Here is a 9660-nt window from a genome sequence, read left to right on the forward strand (position 1 = left end):
ACTCATTCACCTGACGAAGGGGATAATCTCCGAAAGCTTGCGATTTTAAAATAAATTTGTTGGACTATAACCTGGTGTTGTAAGATTCCTTACATTTATTTACATTAGAGTAGCGTAGACTTAGGTCACCTGGTAAAGGTCTGTAAAATAATTAAAGGGCTGATAGTGTCCCTATTGATAGATTATTCCAGTTTGACTGATTGGGGAGGACCAGAGGACACAAGTTTAAACTATGGAAGAGTAGGAATAGACTGGATGTTGGGCAGTTCTTCTTTTCCCAGAGAGTAGTGACCTCTGGAATGTGTTGCCGGCTGGTGTGGTGGGTGCTGACTCTCTGCCTTCAAGAGGGAGCTGGACCGGTTCCTGACTGGGGCAGAGATCACATCGTATAGAAGCTGAGTGTCTTTATAGATAACACTTGATCTATTTAAACTCCTGGACTGGTTTCGATCGCCTGAGGGGGTCGGAGAAGAATTTTCTAGAGTATTTTTTCCCTTATTGGCCCTGGGTTTTTTCCCTGATTTTTTGCATCTTGCAGGAGGGTAGGAAGTACCTCGTTATGATGGTCTGGCCATCATGGTGTGGGGCAGGCTTGATGGACCAGCTGGTCTTTTCCTGCCCGTCAACTTTGTATGTTCATATGGTCACTGATTGCACAACAGTAAGGAGGCACCAGTACAAACCAGCACACTGGTTAATATTCTGGTGAAGGTGAAGGTGCTTACCTGGGTAAAAGCCTGCAGTTTAAGTTGCAGCACCCATGTGACAGCTGGATCTCAACAGATATCACATCGAACGCAGCACCTGTAGTCAGAGGTAACGCGGCAATGTTAACACAGGGTTTACGGAGCAAGCTGAAATTCTCCATTCAGCTGCTGTGCCTACTTTTAAAGTGTGGAGATGCCGGTGATGGACTGGGGTTGACAAATGTAAGGAATCTTACAACACCAGGTTATAGTCCAACAGTTTTATTTGAAAATCACAAGCTTTCGGAGGCTTTCTACTTCGTCAGGTGAGTGTCGAGATTCATTGAAAATTACCGCATATATAGTCATAGAACAATGCCTGGTGATTACAGATAATTTTTCCAACTGCCCGTTATCAAGGCCATCAAATTAATTGAATAGTGTTCAGACAGAGAAACCTTAGATACCCCAGACAACTGAATATACAAACGGCCAGAACCAAAGAAAGAGAGGGAGAGAGAGAGAAACATCCGAAAGGAAGAGAGAGAGAATGACCAGTTGTATTAAAAACAGATAACTTTTTTTTTCCCCCTGGTGGGGTTACGTGTAGCGCGACATGAACCCAAGATCCCGGTTGAGGCCGTCCTCATGGGTGCGGAACTTGGCTATCAATTTCTGCTCGACGATTTTGCGTTGTCGTGTGTCTCGAAGGCCGCCTTGGAGAACGCTTACCTGAAGATCGGTGGCTGAATGTCCTTGACTGCTGAAGTGTTCCCCGACTGGGAGGGAACCCTCCTGTCTGGCAATTGTTGCGCGGTGTCCGTTCATCCGTTGTCGCAGTGTCTGCATGGTCTCGCCAATGTACCATGCTCTGGGGCATCCTTTCCTGCAACGTATGAGGTAGACAACGTTGGCCGAGTCACAGGAGTATGAACCATGTACCTGGTGGGTGGTGTCCTCTCGTGTGATGGTGGTATCTGTGTCGATGATCTGGCATGTCTTGCAGAGGTTGCCATGGCAGGGTTGTGTGGTGTCGTGGACACTGTTCTCCTGAAAGCTGGGTAATTTGCTGCGAACGATGGTCTGTTTGAGGTTGGGTGGCTGTTTGAAGGCGAGTAGTGGAGGCGTGGGGATGGCCTTAGCGAGGTGTTCGTCGTCATCGATGATATGTTGAAGGCTGCGGAGAACATGGCGCAGTTTCTCCGCTCCAGGGAAGTACTGGACGACGAAGGGTACTCTGTTGGTTGCGTCCCGTGTTTGTCTTCTGAGGAGGTCTATGTGATTTTTCGCTGTGGCCCGTCGGAACTGTCGATTGACGAGTCGAGCGTCATATCCCGTTCTTAAGAGGGTGTCTTTCAGCGTCTGTAGGTGTCCATCGCGTTCCTCCTCCTCTGAGCAGACTGGTCATTATCTCTCTCTTTCTCTTCCTTTCGGATGTTTCTCTCTCTCTCTCTCTCTCTTTCTTTGGTTCCGGCCGTTTGTTTATTCAGTTGTCTGGGGTATCTAAGGTTTCTCTGTCTGAACACTATTCAATTAATTTGATGGCCTTGATAACGGGCAGTTGGAAAGATTATCTGTAATCACCAGGCATTGTTCTATGACTATATATGCGGTAATTTTCAATGAATCTCGACACTCACCTGATGAAGGAGAAAGCCTCCGAAAGCTTGTGATTTTCAAATAAAACTGTTGGACTATAACCTGGTGTTGTAAGATTCCTTACATTACTTTTAAAGTGACAGCCATGGCTCAGTGGTAGCACTCTTGCCTCTAAATCAGAAGGTTGTGGATACAAGCCCCACTCCAGAAATTTGAGCATATAATCTAAACTGACACTCCAGTGCAGTACTGAGGGAGGACTGCGCTGTCAGAGGTGCGGTCTTTTGGATGAGATGTTAAACTGAGGCCCCGTCTGGTGTCTCAGATATCCATGGCACGATTTGAAAAAGAGATGGGGAATTCCCCTGATGTTCTGGTCAATGTTTATCCCTCAACAAACACCACTCAAAACAGATTATATGCTCACTTACCATATTGTTATCTGTGGGACCTTGCTATGCGCAAATTGGTTGCAGCGTTTCCTTACAAAACAACACTGACTACATTTCAAAAAGTAATTCATTGCCTGTGAAGCACCTTTGAGATGTCCTGAGCTTGTAAAGTGTGATATATAAATGCAAATTCTTTCTTACAAACAGCACAGAGGTCAAGTTCCCCAAGATTACTTGTGCAGCTTTTCAGTCATTTTGAAGAGGCGCTATCTTTGTGACAAAGAGTTTATCAAACTTTTCTTTGTTTACAGCACCATAACTTAAATGATGTCAAAAAATATCACCATATCTTTTATGTTTGATATCATTCTAGTAAAAAGAGCACAAGGCTCTTCTTCCTGCTCTGGTCACTTTGTGTAACAACATTCATGAGGATTTCCTCTGGCCAGTAATTTAGTGAAATGGTACATATATTGGCCCAGAATTTGCTGTAGCCAGTCAACGATTGGCACCCACTGTTAGTTAGACCTGTCCTTGCCCGTTTAATCACCATGAGATCTTGCACTGCAAGTTGCTGGAAGTGGGAGATGGAAACAGCGGGTGCCCCCTACAGGGTATCTGGGATCTGTGTGAACAGGGCAAGCAACTGTGCATCTCCTTAACATTCAATGCATTTCAATGGTGAAGCAGACAGCGAGATGCCATTTTCACAAAGCTAACGGCCGAGTGGCACATCTCAGACAGCAACTTTTGGATTTCTGTGTTTAACTGCGCATCAGCTCTCACCTGAAGTTGCTGTACAATTTGTGCACAAATAATGGTGAGGGTCATTCGTCTCACCGTTAATTTGACAGCAAATTCTGGGCCATTATTTTTCAACACATTTAAAGAAAGAACTTGCAGTTAAACAGTGCCTTCATGACCTCAGGTTGCCCCAAAAGCTCTTTACAGCTAATGCAGTACATTTGAAGTGTAGTCACCGTTGTAATGTAGGAAACACGGCAGCCAATTTACACACAGCAAGATCCCACAAACAGCACTGTGATAAATGGCTAGATAATCTGTTTTTGGTTATGTTGGATGAGGGATAAATATTAGCCAAGGCACCGGGGAGAACTCCCCTGCTCTTCTTTGAAATAGTGCTGTGGGATCTTTTACGTCCGCCTGTGAGGGTAGACGGGGCCTCAGTTTAACGTCTCATCTGAAAGACGGTACCTCCAACAGTGCAGCACTCCCTCAGTACTGCACTGGAATACAATTTCATTATCTTGACGAGAGTAATTCTTCCCCCCAAATTTGGCAAACAATTTTTCCTGAAGACAACCCCCACTTTTAACTGTGGCACACAAGAGCTGATTGCTCGATCGAGTGAGCCCACCAAGGGATGTGGGCATCACTGGCAAGGCCAGCATTTATTGCCCATCCCTAATTGCCCTTGAGATGGTACACACTGCAGCCACAGTGCGCCAGTGGTGAAGAGATTGAATGCTTAGGGTGGTTAGTGGGGTGCCAATCAAGCGGGCTGCTTTGTCCTGGATGGTGTCGAGCTTCTTGAATGTTGTTGGAGCTTCACTCATCCAGGCAAGTGGAGAGTATTCCATCACACTCCTGACTTGTGCCTTGTAGAGGCTTTGGGGAGTCAGGAGGTGAGTCACTTGCCACAGAATACCCAGCCTCTGACCTGCTCTTGTAGCCACAGTATTTATATGGCTGGTCCAGTTAAGGTTCTGGTCAATGGTGACCCCCCAGGATGTTGATGGTGGGGGATTCGGTGATGATAATGCCGTTGAATGTCAAGGGGAGGTGGTTAGATGCTCTCTTATTGGAGATGGTCATTGCCTGGCACTTGTCTGGCGCGAATGTTACTTGCCACTGATCAGCCCAAGTCTGGACGTTGTCTAGGGCATGCACTGCTTCATCATCAGAGGGCTCGCTAGGCCATTTCAGAGAGCAGTTAAGAATCAACCACATTGCTGTGGGTCTGGAGGTTTCCTTCCCTAAAGGACATTAGTGAACCAGATGGTTTTTACAAAATCTGGTGGTTTCATGATCACCATTACTGATACTAGCTTTTTATTCCAGATTTTTATTTTAATTAACTGAATTTAAATTCCCCAGCTGCTGTGGCAGGATTTGAACTCATGTCTCCGAATTATTAATCCAGGCCACTGAATTACTAGTCCAGTGACATAACCGCTATTCAACCGTACCCTACTATTTAGGGGAATAAGGAATTATGGGGAATATTTTGGAAACTACCTTATTGGATGTATTTTGCTGCAGTTCCGCTTTTTGGGGTATAACTGGGGGAGCCTGAGCCTTTGTTAAGTGTAGACGGCAAAAAGAAAGTACCTGGCAGGTAAACAAGAACAAGAGTACGTGCATGAAGGAACGGGGAACGAGGTTGCAACTTCTACCCAAAGGACAATGGGGTAATATAATTCTCAACTGTGTTTAGTAAGCTACTGCTTAAATACTGCAATGTATTGATTCTTGCATGTGCTAAATAAAGTCATATGGCTTTTAACCATTATGGTGTCAGTCTCGAACAATTGAACAGAGTCAAAATTGACTACAAATTGAGGCAGAGACTGAAACAATAGCCATTGGCATATTTGGTGTAAGCGAGATCCTAGGACTGACGTGAACTGATATCGCCTAGTCAGTTAAGGAAGGGAACCTTTGGGAAGTGTAGAACATTGTGACCTACCAGCAGTATATTAACACTTTAGTGTCGGAAGAATGGCTAGCTCAACCAATGTTGAGAGAGCCCGAGTTAAAGAAGTTTGTGAAAATATGTGTAACAGATTTATTGTCATTTTTAACTAGCCCTGAAGGGCACTTATGTCAAAAGGCGACAAAATGAATTCAAAGTTAAGTAACTGAGGGTAAGATTGTGCAGGAGGACGAGGAGTTGAAATAGGAACTTGTCAGACTTTGTGTGAGGTGGAGACTAAGATGGAGAAACTGGTAAGGGAGAAGGAAATTAAAGAGGATTGGAAAGCAGGAGTTCTGTTGTTTCAGCCACAGGAGCTAGGGAGGTTGAGAGAGGAAGTTGAAATTAGGGTAAGTTGAAAGATGAGGAAGAAAGAAGAACAAAAAGAAAGATGGATAGACCTTCACCACACCGGGCTTGGGTGAGGACACAGACTGTGAGCTTGAGATTTTGAGTCAGTACAGAATGGGGTTCTATGATGGAATCAAAAAGGAGAATGGGAGAGGATCACAAGATACGGAATGTGTTCTTTTGTTTTCAGTGTCTCTTTAAAAAAACCTGTCCTCATTGTGAGTGCTTTCTTTTTGCTGTTGTGGGCTACACCCCCTTTTTAATGCTTGTCATGTGTTTTCCTCTTTTGTGTAATGTAACAAAGATTTTGTTTAGTTGTGAAAGCAGTTATTTCCAGTATTTTCACAGTTTTTGGAAAGGCACGCCTGAAGAAAGAACAAAACGAATGATGATGTAATTTATTGGGTTTTAGTAAGGATGTGTTATAGGGATAACTTTATCTGTTTTGACTCGTGTTTAATTTTGATATTGCTGAATTAAAATTAGAGTTATTGAGGTTAACTAACCTATTAAATTGTGAAAAACCAGACTTTTATTGTGGCCACGTAAAATTCTGGTTCTTATAAAAAAAATGAGAGTCTCAAATTCCAAACATGAGATCGTCACATAAAAATTGGCATTTTGAATTTCTTAAACGCTTAATGATTTGAAGTAAATGTCATGTGATTGGAAGTTTAAGTTGTGCTGAGTATTGGTGAGTGTGGATTGATGTGTTAAAATATTGGGACACTTTGAAGTAACTCTATTTGTTTAATCATGTTTTATAGTATACTGAAATGTGATAGCTGTTAGCAAACTGACCCTTTAATTGATGGTGCTTAAACCAAAGTGTTCATAAAGAAGAAAAAAAATGGTTAAGGGATCTCGGCTACCTCTCTGATAATGATCTGGAGTAGTTGGATTGTACTGCAGAATTGTTTCATAGAATGTTTTAAGCTAATAGAAGGAAATGCTATTGATTCCTGCTGTTTTTAATGGATTTTCGATTACTACGGATGGATAAAAATTGGTAAATCTTTTGTGCCTTCATGACGCATAGAATCATAGAATGGTTACAGCACAGAAGGAGGCCATTTGGCCCATCAAGCCCATGCTGGCTCTTTGTAAGAGCAATCCAGTTAGTCCATTTCCCCGCTCTTTCCCCGTAGCCCTGCAATTTTTATCCAATTTATATTTATCCAATTCCTTTTTGAAAGCCACGATTGAATCTGCTTCCACCACCCTTTCAGGCAGCGTATTCCAGTTCGTAACTACTCGCTGCGTAAAAAAGTTTTTCCTTATGTCTCCTTTGGTTCTTTTGCCAATCACCTTCAATCTGTGTCCACTGGTTCTCGACCCTTCCGCCAATGGGAACAGTTTCTCTTTATTTACTTTATCTAGACCCTTCATGATTTTGAACACTTCTATCAAATCTCCCATCAACCTTCTCTGCTCTAAGGAGAACAACCCGAGCTTCTCCAGTCTATCCACGTAACTGAAGTCCCTCATCACTGGAACCAATCTGGAAAATCTTCCCAGGCACATGGGAACAACACCACCTGCACGTTCCCCTCCAAGTCACACACCATCCCGACTTGGAAATATATTGCCGTTCCTTCATCATTATGGATCAAAATCCTGGAACTCCCTACCTAACAGCACTGTGGGAGAACCTTCACCGCACGGACTGCAGCGGTTCAAGAAGGCGGCACACCACCACCTTCTCAAGGGCAATTAGTGATGGGCAATAAATGCTGGCCTTGCCAGCGACGCCCACATCCCATGAACGAATAAAAAAAAGGTAAGTAATAAGATTGAGTGAGGAGTCAGGAGGTGGCTCCTCCTTCTCAAGGTGGGGAATGTAAGGAAATATAGATTGAGGTATTTAAGGAAACCAGGCTCAAAAGGGTTAATTAGTCAAGGCTTTAGCTGAAACTACTGTACAATAACATAGACTGCTTTTAAATTAACTTACTGCAGCTGCAGGCACTAACAGCCATGAAAATCATGCTGCTGAAAACTAAGGGAAGAACATAACAGTACCTCCCACTCCTTCACACATACTGGAATGCTGAAACTAGCCAGTACCCCTGTCACCTTCAAGGCCTATAGGGTGATTTATCAGCTGCAGGGACTGAGGAACATTGCGCTAAGGATAAGGAGAGGTCAGGGGGGGCCATAAGGCACTGTCTCTTCTGAACAAATGTGTGTCGTCTATATTGGATAAATTAAAGGGACTATTTTGGAAAATACATGATTGGATGTAATTTTGCTGCAGTTTGGTTTTTTGGGGTATAACTGGGGGAGTCTGAGTCTTTGTTAAATGTAGAGGACAAAAGAGAAACTATCAGGCAGGCAAACGAGAACGAGAGTACGCGCATGAAGGAACGAGGAACGAGGTTGTGGCTTCTACCCAAAGGACAACAGGGTAATATAATTCTCAATTGTGCTTTGTAAACTACTGCTTGATTACTGTAATGTATTGATTCTTGCTTGTGCTAAATAATATCATATGGCTATTAACTATTATGGTATCAGTCTCGAACAATTGAACTGAGAGTCAAATTGACACACGGGGCCTATTTAATGTGCAAAAGTCATGTCCCAATGACGTCATCGGCACTGTCCACAGCCCAGCAGCGAAACCACAGTGGGAGGAGATGACCGGCCAGAATAGGCCGAGGTAAGTCTTTAAACATTACCTACACAAAACTCCTTGAGGCTTCCCCTAGGCCGCACAGGAAGTCCCTGGGCCTCCCCAGCCCCCTGATCTGCATGGAACCCCCTCCCCCTCCCATCACTTCCTGCCTCTGCTTCTATTGACTGCCGGGGACCGTTCCCACCGGTCCCTGGCTGCGGCCTCCTGCTACCAAATTCCCGCTCCCGCCCGGCGGCCAGGTAGTGGATCCGGACGAGTGTCGGGCAGGACTTCAGGAACTTGTATTTAAATGAGGTCCAGCCGTTAAGTTGGGCAGGGCCTCCACGTCCCCGGACTCTCTGGGTGCGCCGCCCACTTTGGGGCTCGCGCACACCGTTCCCGCCCCACCTTTAAAATCAGGGCTCGTATCTCAACGCGTGGCACATTTCATTAAGCAGAGACCAGAGTAATTCTTTCACCAAATTTGGCAATTTACTCACTAACTTCTCAGGGGTGCTCTGCAAATGTTGGTTTCGAAGTTATATCCACATGTTTATTTCATATTCGCCAATTTCCTTTGGGTTACCACGTGCCGCCAGCCATTCTTTAGCAAGCGGACACGTGGGCATAGTTGCCAGCCGTTCACGTTCAGCGCAGGCTGGTCAGGATTTCTGGCTCCCACCCGCGCGTGCTGCTCGCTCGGTGCTCCAAACTGTTCACGCATTTTAGGACTTTACAAATCACTGTCGGATACTTTGCGAGTTGCCTCTTCTGCAAAAGTGCTGGAACATCATATACACATGCAGAAGAGCCGAGTCTCTGTGCTTTACGGGGCAGGTCAGAAACACTTGTTTAGAAGGGGCAGTTGGCAAGTATACCAATCAGCCTTGGCTCAGTGGTAACACTCTCACCTCTGAATCAGAAGGTTGGGGGTTCATAGTCCCACTCCAGAGACTTGAGCACAAAAGCCAGGCTGATACTCCAGTGCAGTACTGAGGGAGAGCTACGCTGTCAGAGGTTCTGTCTTTTGGATGAGACATTAAACTGAGGCCCCATCTGCTCCTCTCAAATGGACGTAAAGGATCCCATGACACTATTTTGAAGACGAGCAGGTGAGTTCTCCCCGATATCCTGGCCAATATTTATCCCTCAACCAGCATCACTAAAACAGATAATCTGGTCATTAGCACATTGCTATTTGTGGGATCTTGCTGTGTGCAAATTGGCTGCTACGTTTCCTACATTACAACTGTGTCTATATCTCAAAAGTCCTTCATTGGCTGTAAAGCACTTTGGCAT

This window comes from Heptranchias perlo, chromosome 33 (assembly GCF_035084215.1).
Source record: "Heptranchias perlo isolate sHepPer1 chromosome 33, sHepPer1.hap1, whole genome shotgun sequence".
In the NCBI taxonomy this organism is placed as follows: Eukaryota; Metazoa; Chordata; class Chondrichthyes; order Hexanchiformes; family Hexanchidae; genus Heptranchias; species Heptranchias perlo.